Below are 15,089 nucleotides of genomic sequence, written 5' to 3' on the forward strand. Positions count from 1 at the left end.
GAGGGAGGGGAGCAACCGAAACAACCAATAGGGCATCGAGGATTAGGGGATTGATAGGGAACAGTCCAAAATAAGGAATAAGGGCCAGGGAAAGACTGACAACCAAATAAATGGGTACGATCTGGGCAGAACCAACAATACAGAAAAGAGGAGGGGTACAGAGCAAATAATTTTTAAGGACTATAAGGGCTACAAAAACATACAGTAAGAAAAACACACGCCACCACATCCAAGGATGAAGAGTCCACAGCCTTTGCTCAGTCAGTCATCTCACAGTAAAAAGATACTTTGCTGCTTCTTTTTTTTTTTTTTTTTTTTTTGGGGTGGGGGGGGAAATGGAAAGGAAAACTGTGAGCACAAGGTCCATGATTGCTGACTAAGACTGAGGCGGCATAAAGCAGGTGTGGGGCCCTCACCCCTGAGTTTCTCAAGGACCTGAAACTTTGGGATACATGATTGCCAGAAGCTGGTTTTCTTTTGAGTCCAGAACCAGACACTGTACTGGAAAGTCCCCTACCACATGTTAATGAAAGTGTGGATTTTAATAAATATGTGATGGGTTTTTGAACCACTTGAGATTTTATTTGAGAAGGATGTCAGGCACCTACCTGTAACACAGGATTGCTAGAATTGTGGAGAAACAGACATGAACAATAAGCCAAGCCCTCTTTTGCACAAACTTTATTTCTGGTACAACAAATTATTCCTTTCACTCCTCTCCTTCTTCGGGACTTTCTCTTTTTCCTGGAGAGTAGCAGAAATGCCCCATGACCTGATCCCAGGGGAGGGTGGAGTTGGCACAGACCCCAACTCCAGAGCACTCAGATCATTTACTTGGTGAGATGGGGGCTGATTTTGACTCAGATTCTGTCTTGTGCATTGAGCAGAGGTTGGGTTTGATGTGTTTGCAGTACTTGACATTGCTGACTTGCATGGGCCCTTTTAAACCCCATGGAGTTCTCATCCCTGCAGGTCTCATGCTCACAGAGCCTGTGCTGCCACCCCATGAGTCAGAGCTCCCTTGGCAGAGGATGATCAATTCTCTTTTCCTTCCACACTCCATCCTAAGTCTGTTCCCTGAAAAGACAAGGAGCCATATCTGGTATCTGGTATCTATATGGGGCGCTTCTAAGGATCTCCATCCCAAGATGGACTGACTTAGTCATTTGGTGGGTTTAGAGGCACTTTAAAGGTAGAGCAGATGCTAACCTGAAATAACAGAGGTAAAAGTGCATTTTGTTGCCCTATCTGTGACATAGACAGCTGTGTCCACAGATTCCTTCCATGTGCTATCCCCTTCCACTAAGCAGTCCTCCATGAGTCAGTGGGTCTCGACAGGAGACTGGGAAGCAGAATGGAGACAGACCTTCCTCCTGAAGCACCAGAGCTGGCAGACAGTAACCATATTGCAAAACCATGTAGGTTTAATAGGCAATGACAAAACACCCATCCTTCTCTAAGTCTGCTCTTAGAGCAGTGCAGTTCTCCTCTGTCCCTTCTACATCTGCTGGAGAAGCCTTGAAAAAGTGAATCACAGTAACAGGTTCTCCACTGACAGTAATCATGAGGGAGAAACCTTGACCAAGGACTGTCAGAAGAGCTGAGTCCTTCTTCCTTACCCTTCTCTACAGGAGACCAACCTCTCTTAATCCCTGAGACTGTTTGCCTGTCAGATTTTGGATGTTGTTGCTCCTTCACAACAATCAAGCTGTTTTGCTGAAGCACAAACTACCATTGCTATTGAGCAACTGTAAGGAGCAAAGCTTGTAGGAAACAGCCTCCTCTTCCTCCTCCTCAGGCTGCTTTCAGATCAGGTGCTGGCACTTTTCTGGCAGGGAGCACAGCAAGAAGTCAGAAAAGCTTATCTTTTCAGATCTACCACTATGGATATATATGACCCTTTTAGGACATAAGTATTAAATATGTCACTTAGTTCCAATACAAATGGTGCTTGGGAGATTCTCTGTTTTAATTAAGTGGATAGGTTTGGTCCTCAGAGAGCTCAACATGTCCTTGGGTGAATAAATATTTTAATAACTCAACTTTGTCTCATAATCTTATATATAATCTGTGCATCCCACAGAAAAGCTTTCTTTTCCTTGACACTGAATACCAAATGAAGAACACTCCATCTGATTCCTCTGCTCTTTGCTGTCCGTCCTTGTACCCAAGCTCTCAGCCAGCCTCTCAGACTAAAGGGGGAGCCCCCCCACAGAACTCATATGCACAGCAGCCCTGTGCCCAGCCCACAGGATCGGCCACCAGCTGTGTCCTCCTTGGGTCTCCTCCCACCGGGGACTGCCTGTGGAAGACATGTCACCTCTGAGCCCACCTCAGAACAGCAGCTGTGCATCTTCTAGCATCCATCTGCTTCACTGACCATCACCTTTCCCTTGCTGGTGGAAAAGATTTTCAAAAGGCTTGCTGGCACAAAGCACATCTTCCCCTGCAGCTGGCTCCTCCTGTCAGCAATCCAAGACACTTTTCAGTGCTTTGGGTTTGGGCACGTTAAATCTCTCTTCTTTTATTTGAATTCCTAAGACAGCTAAGGAGGTGAAAGCAGGCCCCTGGTGGACTGTGGGATGGAAAAGAAAGAAACTCGAGTCTGAGAGCTGTGCATTAGCAGAACTCATCTCTCACTACAGACGCTGTGCTTCGTGTGCATCAATCTGAACATACCCATCAGGCAAGGAAAGATGAACAAAGGCTGGACGCTGTTTCCTTACATGAGAGGGTCCTCAGTCTATAAGGGGAAAGAAGTGGGCAAAACAGAGGTTCACTAGATTAGAAATTCTCCTCTACAGAATGTACCCAGGGTTGACCCAGCCCAACACCTTCTGCTGTCCTTGTAGCTGGAACCGCAGCCCGTGCTCAGGCCTCCGAGCAGAGCCCCTGGTTTGCTTCATTACAGGAGGGTGCCCGTAGGTGCAGACTGGGACACAGCAGTGGTTCTTTTCAGCTGTGGCCTTACGTAACTTTTAATTGCCTGCATTTGACATCTGTGAGGCAAAGGCACCAAAAGCCACAGTAGAAGTGCCAAGGAATAAATCCATGAGTAATTCCTGGTTCATCCTCGGCTTGTATCGCTCAGCCCATTGCGGGGCTGCCGGCAGCCTTCAGCTGCTCTCTGCTCCCCTGGGGTCAACACGCCCCTGTGCCAGTCCCTGTGCCAGTCCCTGTGCCAGTCCCTGTGCCAGTCCTTGTGTCAGTCCCTGTGCCAGTCCCTGTACCAGTCCCTGTGCCAGTCCTTGTGTCAGTCCCTGTGCCAGTCCCTGTGCCAGTCCTTGTGTCAGTCCCTGTACCAGTCCCTGTGTCAGTCCTTGTGTCAGTCCCTGTGCCAGTCCCTGTGTCAGTCCCTGTGCCGGGCCCTGTGTCAGTCCTTGTGTCAGTCCCTGTACCAGTCCCTGTGCAAGTCCCTCTGTTGGTCCCTGTGCCAGCCCCTGTGCCAGTCCTTTTGTCAGTCCCTGTGTCAGTCCCTGTGCCAGTCCTTTTGTCAGTCCCTGTGCCAGCCCCTGTGCCAGCCCCTGTGTCAGTCCCTGTACCAGTCCCTGTGCCAGCCCCTGTGCCAGCCCCTGTGTCAGTCCCTGTGCCGGGCCCTGTGTCAGTCCTTGTGTCAGTCCCTGTGCCAGTCCCTGTGCCAGTCCTTGTGTCAGTCCCTGTGTCAGTCCCTGTGCAAGTCCCTGTGTCGGTCCCTGTGCCAGTCCCTGTGCCAGTCCTTGTGTCAGTCCCTGTGTCAGTCCCTGTGTCAGTCCTTGTGTCAGTCCCTGTGCCAGCCCCTGTGTCAGTCCTTGTGTCAGTCCCTGTGCCAGTCCTTGTGTCAGTCCCTGTGTCAGTCCCTGTACCAGTCCCTGTGCCAGTCCTTGTGTCAGTCCCTGTGCCAGTCCCTGTGCCAGCCCCTGTGCCAGCCCCTGTGCCAGTCCCTGTGCCAGTCCTTGTGTCAGTCCCTGTGTCAGTCCTTGTGTCAGTCCCTGTACCAGTCCCTGTGCAAGTCCCTGTGTCAGTCCCTGTGCCAGCCGCTGTGCCAGTCCTTGTGTCAGTCCCTGTGTCAGTCCCTGTACCAGTCCCTGTGTCAGTCCTTGTGTCAGTCCCTGTGCCAGTCCCTGTGTCAGTCCCTGTGCCAGTCCTTGTGTCAGTCCTTGTGTCAGTCCCTGTACCAGTCCCTGTGCAAGTCCCTGTGTCAGTCCCTGTGCCAGCCGCTGTGCCAGTCCTTGTGTCAGTCCCTGTGCCAGTCCTTGTGTCAGTCCCTGTGCCAGTCCCTGTGCCAGTCCTTGTGTCAGTCCCTGTACCAGTCCCTGTGTCAGTCCCTGTGTCAGTCCCTGTGCCAGTCCCTGTGTCAGTCCCTGTGCCGGTCCCTGTGCAAGTCCCTGTGTCAGTCCCTGTGCCAGCCACTGTGCCAGTCCTTGTGTCAGTCCCTGTGCCAGTCCCTGTGCCAGTCCCTGTGTCAGTCCCTGTGCCGGTCCCTGTGCAAGTCCCTGTGTCAGTCCCTGTGCCAGCCGCTGTGCCAGTCCTTGTGTCAGTCCCTGTGTCAGTCCCTGTGCCAGTCCTTGTGTCAGTCCCTGTGTCAGTCCCTGTGCCAGTCCTTGTGTCAGTCCCTGTACCAGTCCCTGTGCCAGTCCTTGTGTCAGTCCCTGTGTAAGTCCCTGTACCAGTCCTTGTGTCAGTCCTTGTGTCAGCCCCTGTGCCAGTCCTTGTGTCAGTCCCTGTGTCAGTCCCTGTACCAGTCCCTGTGCCAGTCCCTGTGCCAGTCCCTGTGCCAGTCCTTGTGTCAGTCCTTGTGTCAGTCCCTGTACCAGTCCCTGTGCCAGTCCCTGTGCCAGTCCTTGTGTCAGTCCTTGTGTCAGTCCTTGTGTCAGTCCCTGTGCCAGTCCTTGTGTCAGTCCCTGTGTCAGTCCCTGTACCAGTCCCTGTGCCAGTCCCTGTGCCAGTCCCTGTGCCAGTCCTTGTGTCAGTCCTTGTGTCAGTCCCTGTGCCAGTCCTTGTGTCAGTCCCTGTGTCAGTCCCTGTACCAGTCCCTGTGCCAGTCCCTGTGCCAGTCCCTGTGCCAGTCCTTGTGTCAGTCCTTGTGTCAGTCCCTGTGCCAGTCCTTGTGTCAGTCCTTGTGTCAGTCCCTGTGCCAGTCCTTGTGTCAGTCCCTGTGCCAGTCCCTGTGCCAGTCCCTGTGCCAGTCCTTGTGTCAGTCCTTGTGTCAGTCCCTGTGCCAGTCCTTGTGCCAGTCCCTGTGTCAGTCCCTGTACCAGTCCCTGTGCCAGTCCCTGTGCCAGTCCTCTGCCAGTCCCTGTGCCAGTCCCTGTGCCAGTCCCTGTGCCAGTCCTTGTGTCAGTCCTTGTGTCAGTCCCTGTGCCAGTCCCTGTGTCAGTCCCTGTGTCAGTCCCTGTACCAGTCCCTGTGCCAGTCCCTGTGCCAGTCCCTGTGCCAGTCCTTGTGTCAGTCCTTGTGTCAGTCCCTGTGCCAGTCCTTGTGTCAGTCCCTGTGCCAGTCCCTGTGCCAGTCCCTGTGCCAGTCCTTGTGTCAGTCCTTGTGTCAGTCCCTGTGCCAGTCCTTGTGTCAGTCCCTGTGTCAGTCCCTGTACCAGTCCCTGTGCCAGTCCCTGTGCCAGTCCCTGTGCCAGTCCTCTGCCAGTCCCTGTGCCAGCCCCTGTGCCCGCCGAGCCAGGCACGCAGACAGGCACAGCCTCCCCACTCGGTGTGGGGACAGCGCAGGTGCTGTGCGGAGGGGAGGCAGCAGCGGCTGCCCGAAAGTGTACAATGTTCAGAAAGCACCCTGGCCACAGTGCTTTGCTGTAGTGCAGCACAGGCTGAGAAACGGCTGCTGCTTTCAGCAAATAATGAAAATGCTGCCCGTGCTGGAGAGGGACAGATTGCAACTCTGCTGCAGCTCACTCACCTCGGACTGCAACCACCCTGGAGCAGCTGGAGCAGGACATTTTGGGCCCCTCACTGCAACACAGTCGTTGAGATGCTGGAGCATGTCCAGAGAAGGGCAGTGAAGCTGGGGAAGGGTCTGGAACACAAGTTCAATGAGGAGTGGCTGAGGGAGCTGGGGGTGTTTAGCCTGGAGAAAAGGAGGCTCAGAGGGGACCATATCACTGTCTACAACTGCCTGCAAGTATAGCCAGGTGGGGGTGGTTTCTTTTCCCAAGTAGCAAGGGATAGGTCAAGAGGAATGTACTTCAAATTGTGCCAGAGGAGATTTACTTGGATCTTAGGAAAAAAATCTTTACTGAAAGGATGGTCAGGCATTGGAACAGGTTGTCCAGAGAGAAGTGTTCAAAAGGCCCATGAATGTGGCACCAGGAAATATGGTTCAGTGGTGGACTTGGCAGTGCTGGGTTAACAGGTTCAATTAGCTAAGAGGTCTTTTCCAACCTAAACTATTCTATAATCCTGTGAGACAGCCCCTGTGTGCAGGTCTCTGCCTGGGTTTGGGTGAAGCAGGTCCTCACAGTCAGCATGAGCTCCATCCCCTAGCAGCCTCATCTGGAATTCAGGTCTTGGTATTAGGGGCACAAAAAGTGTTGCTTTTCTTAGATCCCTCCATTGCTTGTTTTTCTTGTGCTGCAAAGAGCCGTGGGACATGGAGCTCCCAGAGAGGCAGCTCCTGCCTGGTGGAAACTGCTGTGTCTCCCTTGATGGAAACCCTGGAGCCCCCCAAGGAGCTCATGAGGGCTGAGGAGGTGCTCTCTGGCATCTCCAGAAGATCTTATGGACCACTTTTCAGATCAGAAGTAAGAATCTAACACTAATTCAGGATCCTCTTCTGTGTCATTGTGGAAGTATTTGGAAACCTAGACAGCACTAAGGAAACAGTGCTTTCATTGTGACACTGAAGGCTCACTGCTTGTAACTTTCATACTATGATGTTCACTTGGCTTTCTTGGGAGAGATTTAGCTAATCATTATCATTTAATACCTTTGTATCTGTAGATATTGCTGCAGCACTCTTGGGACACACTTCTGCTACTGGCTGTTACCATCTGTCTTTCCATTTAAAACAGTCAAGCCTGTTTAGGCAGTACAATTTGCACTTTAAAAATGTGAATTTTCTTCTCTACTCCTTCAGGTTGTGAAGCAAACTTTGAAATCATGTCCTGGCTGCACTGTGGAAAAGCTCAGCAGCTCAGCCACGAGTATACCTGGTGATGTTTAAGCTAAGCTCACAGCTTTGTGGGGGTTTACATGCAATTTTGAATGTGAGTGACTATGAATAATAATAGTAGTCTTGAGGCAACAACGTGTAATGAGGTAAACAGTATGAGATTTTCCCACTGGGTTGAAATGAGACTCCTTCAAATCTTTTGTGAAATTCTGACACAGCTCAAAGAAACATTTTCTGAGGAGCACGTGGGCTGCAATATCAGGAACAGGTTCTTCCAGTGGTAACAAGGATACTGCCTCAGAAATTACATCCAATCATTTTCAGAGTTGAATATCTTATAAATACACTCTTTATGCTCTGATGTATGAGACTGGGCATGGGAGGGTACATCTGTTTTCCAGCAGAAAGGATCTAAATTATGCTGTTTGAAGAGAGGAACTACAGCTCAAAGATGAAATCTTGGTATGAAGTATCCTACAAAACAAGAAAGCTAGACCAAGATTCAGAATATTTGGGGTGAGAGGGATGCAAATCATGCCACACAGCAGTGACTTCAATGCAGTAGAGTGAATACGAGTCTCTCACAAAACTCATGAGTATTCTTTGATTCAGACAGTTTTTGTCCCTGTGAAGACTACCTGAGATGCAGGCTCTGAGTGAAAATCATCTAGGGCAATCAGTAGAATTTCCACTTGCTATTCCCTTCCCATTATCTTGGTATTTTGGGCCAAATGCTTTAAAATATTTCTAATGTTCCATCTTGAAACTATCAACATGCACTTTTTCATCAGTGCTGTCATGAGGCCCAAGTTCAGCTGGCTGCCTGTGTGCACACAGACTGACTGATTAAAACAAGAGTATATTCTTCTTTGCATTTGCTCCTCCTCTGTCTTTTCATGCTTTAAGCTAGAAGCCTAATGTGGCCACCCATGTTAAAAATTTTGTGAGGTGCTGCACCAGTGTGAGGGCAAACCCCAGTACCAACACAGGCTGGGAGATGAAGAGATGGAAAGGGCTTTTGGGTGCTGGAGGAAGAGAGGCTGGACATGATCCAGCAATGTGCACTTGCAGTCTAGAAAACAAATCCTGTCCTGGGTTGCATCAAAAGCAGTGTGGGCAGCAAGGCAAGGAAAGGGATTCTGCCCTTCTGCTCTGCTCTGGTGAGAGCCCACCTGGAGCAATGCATCCAGTTCTGGGGTCCCAGCACCTGTTGGAGCAAGTCCAGAGGAGGGCTGCAAAAATGGAACATCTCTCCTGTGGAGATAGACTGAAAGAGCTGGGATTGTTCAGCCTGGAGAAGGGAAGGCTTCAGTGAGACCTCATTCCAGCCTTTAAATACCTTAAGGGGGCTTATAAAAAAGGTGAGAACAGACTTTTTAGCAGGGCCTGCTGGGAAAGGATGAAGGGTAGTCATTGTAAACTAAAAGAGGGTAAATTCAGACTAGATATAAGGAAGAAATTTCTTATGGAGAGAGAGGTGAAACACTGGAACAGGTTCCCCAGAGAAGCTGTGGATGACACATTCTGGAGGACATTCAAGGCTAGGCTGAGCAGGGCTCTGAGCAACCTGGTATAGCTGAAGATGTCCCTGCAAAATGCAGGGAGAGTATTAGACTAGATGGGCTTTCAAGGTCCCTTCCAACTCAGACTATTCTATCATTCTATGAAAAACATCAAGGCCCTGAAGCTGAGCTTCTGCACTAAGTTGATTTGAAGAATAAATTTTGAAAATATAAAAATAGGCTTTTAGCAGCCTGCCTGACAGAGGCAGAGATATTGTGTGGGCAAACTGTTCCAGAACACAGCTGTGCAATGGTTATTAAGAGCTGTACTTCCATAACAACAGTGCTGGAAGCTTTCCTTAGCAAAGAACGATAAGCAAATTTCAACTTCTTCCTTGCTGAGACCTGGAGGCAGCACTGTGCTTGGTTAGCTCTGGTGCATTAGCCTTTAATAGCTAAGCAATATACTTTTGAGTGAAGGTTGAATAATAGAGTGTTTTCTCTCCCCTCTCCCCCCAGCCCCCCCCACACCCCACTTTACTTTCAGAATAGCATCTTCCATTGTTGGTTATTGTCATTATCAACTGATTTCCCTTATGACTGCTCTAACCATCATTTCTAGCTTCTGGGCATTAAGCAAAGATTGCAGCATAATTGGATTAATTTAGAGACTGACTTTGAACAGCATAATTGATTTGAATTTTATTCTGTTTTCTCCAGCCACTTTTTTCACTAAGAATCGTGTCAGCCTGTGAGCCTGGGCATGCACTTGAGTCTTCTACAGGAAAAGCCTTCATGAGTGGGAGCCCCTCCTTGCTCAGTAGATGCCTTCACCCTTGCTCCATGCATCCCTCCACTAGGCAGGGGTTCCTGCTGGGCTTCAGGCCCCTTCCTTCTGCCACCCTGCAAGGGCTTGGGGTGCCAGAGGAGCCATGAACCAACTCACTTCTCCACCATCACAGCAGGGGTTGCTTCATGCTGCAGGAAGGGTTTTTTTCTCTGGCACAGGGTCTGTCACTGTTGTGACATGTGGGGCCCAGCCTGCCCAGCTCTCCCCATATGGACCCTGCTTCAGGGATGCTGATGATTGCATTGGTTCTAACAACACAGGGGCCTTTCCAGGCATTTAGCTGCGTTGCTGCCGTACCCAGAACAGCAAACCTTGTGTCCTGCCATGGTTTCTGGCTGGGTTTTGATTCTGTGTCTCACAGATGTGGATGTGGAGCGCCCTGTGGATGCTGCAGCAGGGCCTGTGGGTGCCTGGTCAAGTTCCTGAAGCAAAATGCACTCATCAGGGATCCCCAAAACACACCTCATGGTTCACTGCAAAGCTTTCATTTCTTTGCAAAACATCTTCTCTTGGTCTTCACCACACATCTTCACTGATTGTTAGAGAATGAAAAGGTTTATAATCATAAATTAGAATAATTATGAAAATTTCAACTGAGTAGCATGGCTGCAGACCATGGTCCTGAGTAGCTCTGAGCTCCCTGAGCCATTTTAGCTCCTCTCAGCTGGCTGCAGAGGTGCTCAGTGTGTGCCCTTCCTGCTATGGGCAGGGGTTTCTCTAGGATATTTGGGCAGTGGTTACCTCGAAGATGGAGCTGTTGAGGACTAAGATAGATAGGATCCTAGCATGAGTCACTCAGGCTTGTACTACCTGTTATAACTTACATATAGTTCATGGGACTTTTGCATTCCCAGCAAGTCCAAGACTGCCATCCCACTAATGTCAGCAGACCCAGAATGTCCTTGCCACATCTTTGGAGAGCACCTGGGTCTCATATGTGTGGCAGCACACTGCTGTGGTCACATCCCATCATGTCCTCTCAAAGTAAACAAAGGAAAAGGGATACAACTGTGTTACTGCTTCCCACTCCAGTGCCAAGAAACAATGGAACTAAAAACAGTGTTGGTCCTTCCTATTGTTTTAATGAAATGGGGTGGTGCTGCCCAACATCCAATTCAGTCCTTTGAAAGCTACATGCCTGCAGCAACCTGGTATCCTATTTCCAAATAAATGAGAGATAGAAGGAATGGAGACAAGTTAAATCCCACTCTCTTGGAAAAATCAGCTGCTCCTCAGCTGTCAGTGTCTGCTGCAGGCATCAGCCTTGGGGTGCATACCTCCTGCCTGCACTGCTGCCTGCAAGTGCCACAAGGCAAAAAACCATCTGTCCTGCTTTTCCATACAAAACTGCATATGTGCACTTGCAGGTGGAATTCATGTCCTTTAGCACATAAAGGCCATGATCATTGTGGGACTGTTCATAAAATCATAGTTGCTGTAAGGCACACAATAGATTTTCCCACTTCTCCTGCTTGGTATTGTCTTGTGTTGTCCTGTTGTATTTTTTTCTTTTATTTATTTATTTATTTATTTATTTATTTATTTATAGAACTTTTCCCCATGAGTTGCTAAGACACTAACTACTAGGTGCTTGTGGGTTCTTGGCCAAAACAAAGTGGCCAAAGGAGATTGTAGCATCGGGCTACATCTATTGTTCTTGGTTCTCTGGGAGTTTCTCTCAGAGGGAGAAGGTAAAGCGACTTTTGGGAAGGTAAAGGACAGAGCTGGGGGCAGCTGCTCTCTCTTGCTCTTGGCATCAGAGAGGATGGTCAGGCTGCTGTTTGCTTTGGAAGAGTTCACTGTCATCACTCTGTCCCATCCTGGGAAATCTACCATCATCTGCTCATGTGCCCAGGAATTCTGAGCTCACCTCCATTTTATTTTATTTTATTTTATTTTATTTTATTTTATTTTATTTTATTTTATTTTATTTTATTTTATTTTATTTTATTTTATTTTATTTTATTTTATTTTATTTTATTTTATTTTATTTTACTTATTTATTTTACTTATTTTTAAATTTACCAGGAAAGTGGACCTCATTTTTCACATATGTAAGTATTGTTTTAATGCTCTCTTTACTTCTCATCACTTCTCTAAATCCCACCAATGACAGGTTTTCTCACAAGATGATGCCTTGGCACATTCACTCAATGATATTGACTTCCCAGTGGCAGCAGGGGAATAAACCATGAGATTAAACTGTCCAATCAATTGCCCTCCTGCCTGTGTATGTGCATTATTTCCCACCGTGCACATTCAACATTATACTCTGTGACCATTAACTCAGTACAGTCTTGTACTGTTAGACAATAAAACATTAGACAGCAGCACGCTAACAAAATGTTTGATGAATAACATGATATCCTCAACAGCAGCTGCAGAAGAGTTGGTCTGGGGAAGAGGGACTGTGTGCTGAGGAATGTTGTACATGACATAGGGACATCCATGCTAATAAGAAAATGCTCCTTTATCACAGAGCTGGTGTGGAAAGGTTGAGCTGGAGAGAAAACTGAGTTTGACGGAAATATCCCCCTGTATTAGAGAGGTGGGCAGAGAAGGCATTGCCTCCCAGCAGCTCGCTTTTTGATGCCATATGGCTTAACATCTCAGCAGGACATTAATGCCAAGAAATTTAACAAGAATTTTTCTGCACTGCCAGGTTGCCAAGTGTTACTCCTTGCTCCCCAAATCTGCCATTCAAATCTTACCTGCTGATCTCTTCTGCTTTGTGAAACATGACACAAAACTGCACTTCTTCCCAAGGAGAGGTTTCAGCTTTGCAGCTGCCCCATTAGGGCTTCTCACTCCCAGCTGACGCCCTTTCCCACCTACGCTCTTGTACTTGCCAGGCTAGAGAACTCTCATGGGCATCTTCTGGACAGCCTGGATTTGGCAAAGCTGGATTTGTGAAAGAAGCAGCACCATTCTCCTGGCACAGAATCATTTCTTGTACATGAAAGACTTGAACCAAGGACTTCTGATGAGATGGGAATTAAATCATGCCCAAAAGAGCCTCACAGGGAGTGAGAAGCAATTATCCAGCCATGGGCAGGGCAGGGGCATAGGGATGCCACCATCCAGGATTTACACACACAACTGGCTCACCACTGCCTTGTGACATGCTTCTGGTGAGAAATGAAAGGCTGAGGAAGGGCAGAAGGATATCAGCCACTTCCAGCTGGGCAGCTGAAGCTGCCCACTCCTGGCTGTTCTCTCTTACACATTTTTTCTCAGGTTTTCAATGGACCAAGTAGAGTTTCTTTCATTATGTCTCCTGCAAGATCACTGTGCAAGTTAATGGTGTACTGTTAGGAAAGGGGCTGTTGATATATAGTCTGACCTACTCTTTACCTAGTTTCACCTATTCATTTATGTTTGCTTTGAATTAGCTGGTGAAGTCTCTTTATCAACACTATTTATAGGTTTTATGCATTTCAAGACTGCTGCTTTGTTCCTAGGCTGTACTTGTGTCTTTAACTAATCATCTAATACGTTTTGAAGCCTTTTCATTCTTTCTCATAAATCAAATTTTGGACCTTGATGAATCCAATTGCTCTGCTGATCTGAATTATCTTTCATCAGATCTTCTTCATCTCATAAAGAAGTGAACAGGCTATTCCAGGTGTGCCTCTGAAAAGATTTCATCTATATATTCTAGTCTCATTATATATTTCTCTGGCTATTTTACCTTGTTATCCTGAATTGAAAGTACAGCTCCCTAAGATTCTTCCCATGTTGTTTCTTTGCAGGTTTATTTGATAGCACATCAGATTTTTCTATCCCTTGTGACTTAGAATAGCTTTTCATTTCAATTGCATTTTAATCCATAAATAGTATCTCATTTTCTCACTTTCTCCCTGTATTTTGTGTCTGGGTGAGTTTCATCCTATTTATTTCATGTCTCCTTTGTATTAGTAATTTCCCTCAATTTAATATATATGTGACTTCAATTAATATATACTTTATTCTCCACTCTAGATAATTAGTAAAAGCATAAAAGAACAGGTGCATGTTATTTAACAAATATCTCTGCTAGTGTCCCTGCCAACCTATAGTTGTTAGTTCCACTATTTGTTTCTAATGTTTAAATTTATTTATAAAAGATGTGTGAACATCACTTAACCCTAATAAATGATGTTGAGATGAAGATTATATGGACATTCTCATAAAATATTCTACAAATAACTTCAAGTATAACAATAAGAAGAGGTCATATGAGATAACCATTGCAGTCTCTTTTGCCGGAATAATCTGTATTACACATGTTGTTTTCCCAGAGCTGTTTGTTTTGTAATGTTGCTGTTACCTATTACCCATGACAAAAAGGGGTACTCAGAAAAGCATGGCATTTCTGTGCTTTGCATTATTGACGGTTTTAAGTCAAATTTTGTGGCTGTGAAAGGATATTGCCTTTCAAATGAAAAATAGATGGTCCTCCTTCTGTGACAAAATTACACCAGTATACTGGAGATAAAAATTACTTTTTCTAGCTTCAGAACCTCCACAAAGTCTTTTCATGACTATTTGTGTTTACAGTTGTTGTGGTTTAGGAATTTAGTGCTCCCACTGAAAACACCTCCACTTGTCCCCTCACTCACTTCCTATTCCCCTTCCAATTCTCCCCTGTGTCGACTGGAGAGGAGAACTGGACCCACAAAAGGCAAAGATCATGGCTGGAGATGAGAACTATTTACTGGAAACAGCAATAAGAGAAGCAAATGAACAGTAACGGCAACAATATTAATAAGAAAAGTGTGCAAGTGAGAGACAGAATGATTCACATGCAAAATGCTCACCACGGGATCCAACCCATCCGCTCCACACTTCCCTGGTATGGAAAATGGGGTGAGGTGGTATAGAGTGATCTACAGGTCCTAGCCAAGCCCTCTCCTGGCTACTGCAGAAATCAACCCTGTCCTGGCCAGAACCAGGACAGCAGTGAAATTCATCAAAATTCTGTTCCATCTGCTATGGAAGTCACGTCCGTGAAAGGTAAAATACTGGGTTTTTACAGCATAAATCAGGGTCTTGTTTTTTGAAATGTGATTCAGTTCTTCCAATAATTTATTGAAAAGTTACTAAATCCCTCTACGGTTTTCCTTTTTACAAATCGTATGTACAAGAACAAAAAAAATCTGGAATGCACTGTAAGCATACTGTCCCACAATTGCAAAAAAGGGTCATTTTTCCACTTCAAGAGGAACAAATTATCCCTGTTTCTCCATTCATCTTTGTATAAGCAACAAACTGATGGACAAGCAGTTACTCATATTGCTTTAGTTTATCTCCTCCTGGTTTTGTGGCACTCCCTGCTTACAATATCCCAGACTTCAGACTTTCAGAATTAATCCCAAGGCTTTCAAAGACCTGCATGCTTGTACAGAGGGCACCTGTTCCTGTCTTGATGTTTCTGGATAGAGCATGAAAACTGAAAATCCTGAACAATTTTTACTGATCTTTGACCTTCTAGAAAGCCTTGGGCCTTGCCAAATTTCTAAAGTTTACATCTGTGGCATGGTTTCTTAGCCCAGAGACCAGTTGAGTAACTGGTCTTACTACCAGAGACCAGTTGAGTTTCATTGATTCTCACCAACTAGTGGGGGAAGTAGGATACCTTCAGATCCCTAGGACACACCTCC

The 15,089-nt window shown here is 46.8% G+C and overlaps 1 protein-coding gene across 1 annotated transcript in view; it reads right to left on the bottom strand.

Annotated features, from left to right (window-relative positions):
- The window catches only part of LOC134553836 (uncharacterized), a 32,680-nt gene that overhangs the window by 3,624 nt on the left and 13,967 nt on the right, over nucleotides 1-15,089 (bottom strand). The gene's annotated exons all lie outside the window — the stretch shown is intronic.

The sequence above is a fragment of the Prinia subflava genome, chromosome 1, assembly GCF_021018805.1.
Source record: "Prinia subflava isolate CZ2003 ecotype Zambia chromosome 1, Cam_Psub_1.2, whole genome shotgun sequence".
Classification (NCBI taxonomy): Eukaryota; Metazoa; Chordata; class Aves; order Passeriformes; family Cisticolidae; genus Prinia; species Prinia subflava.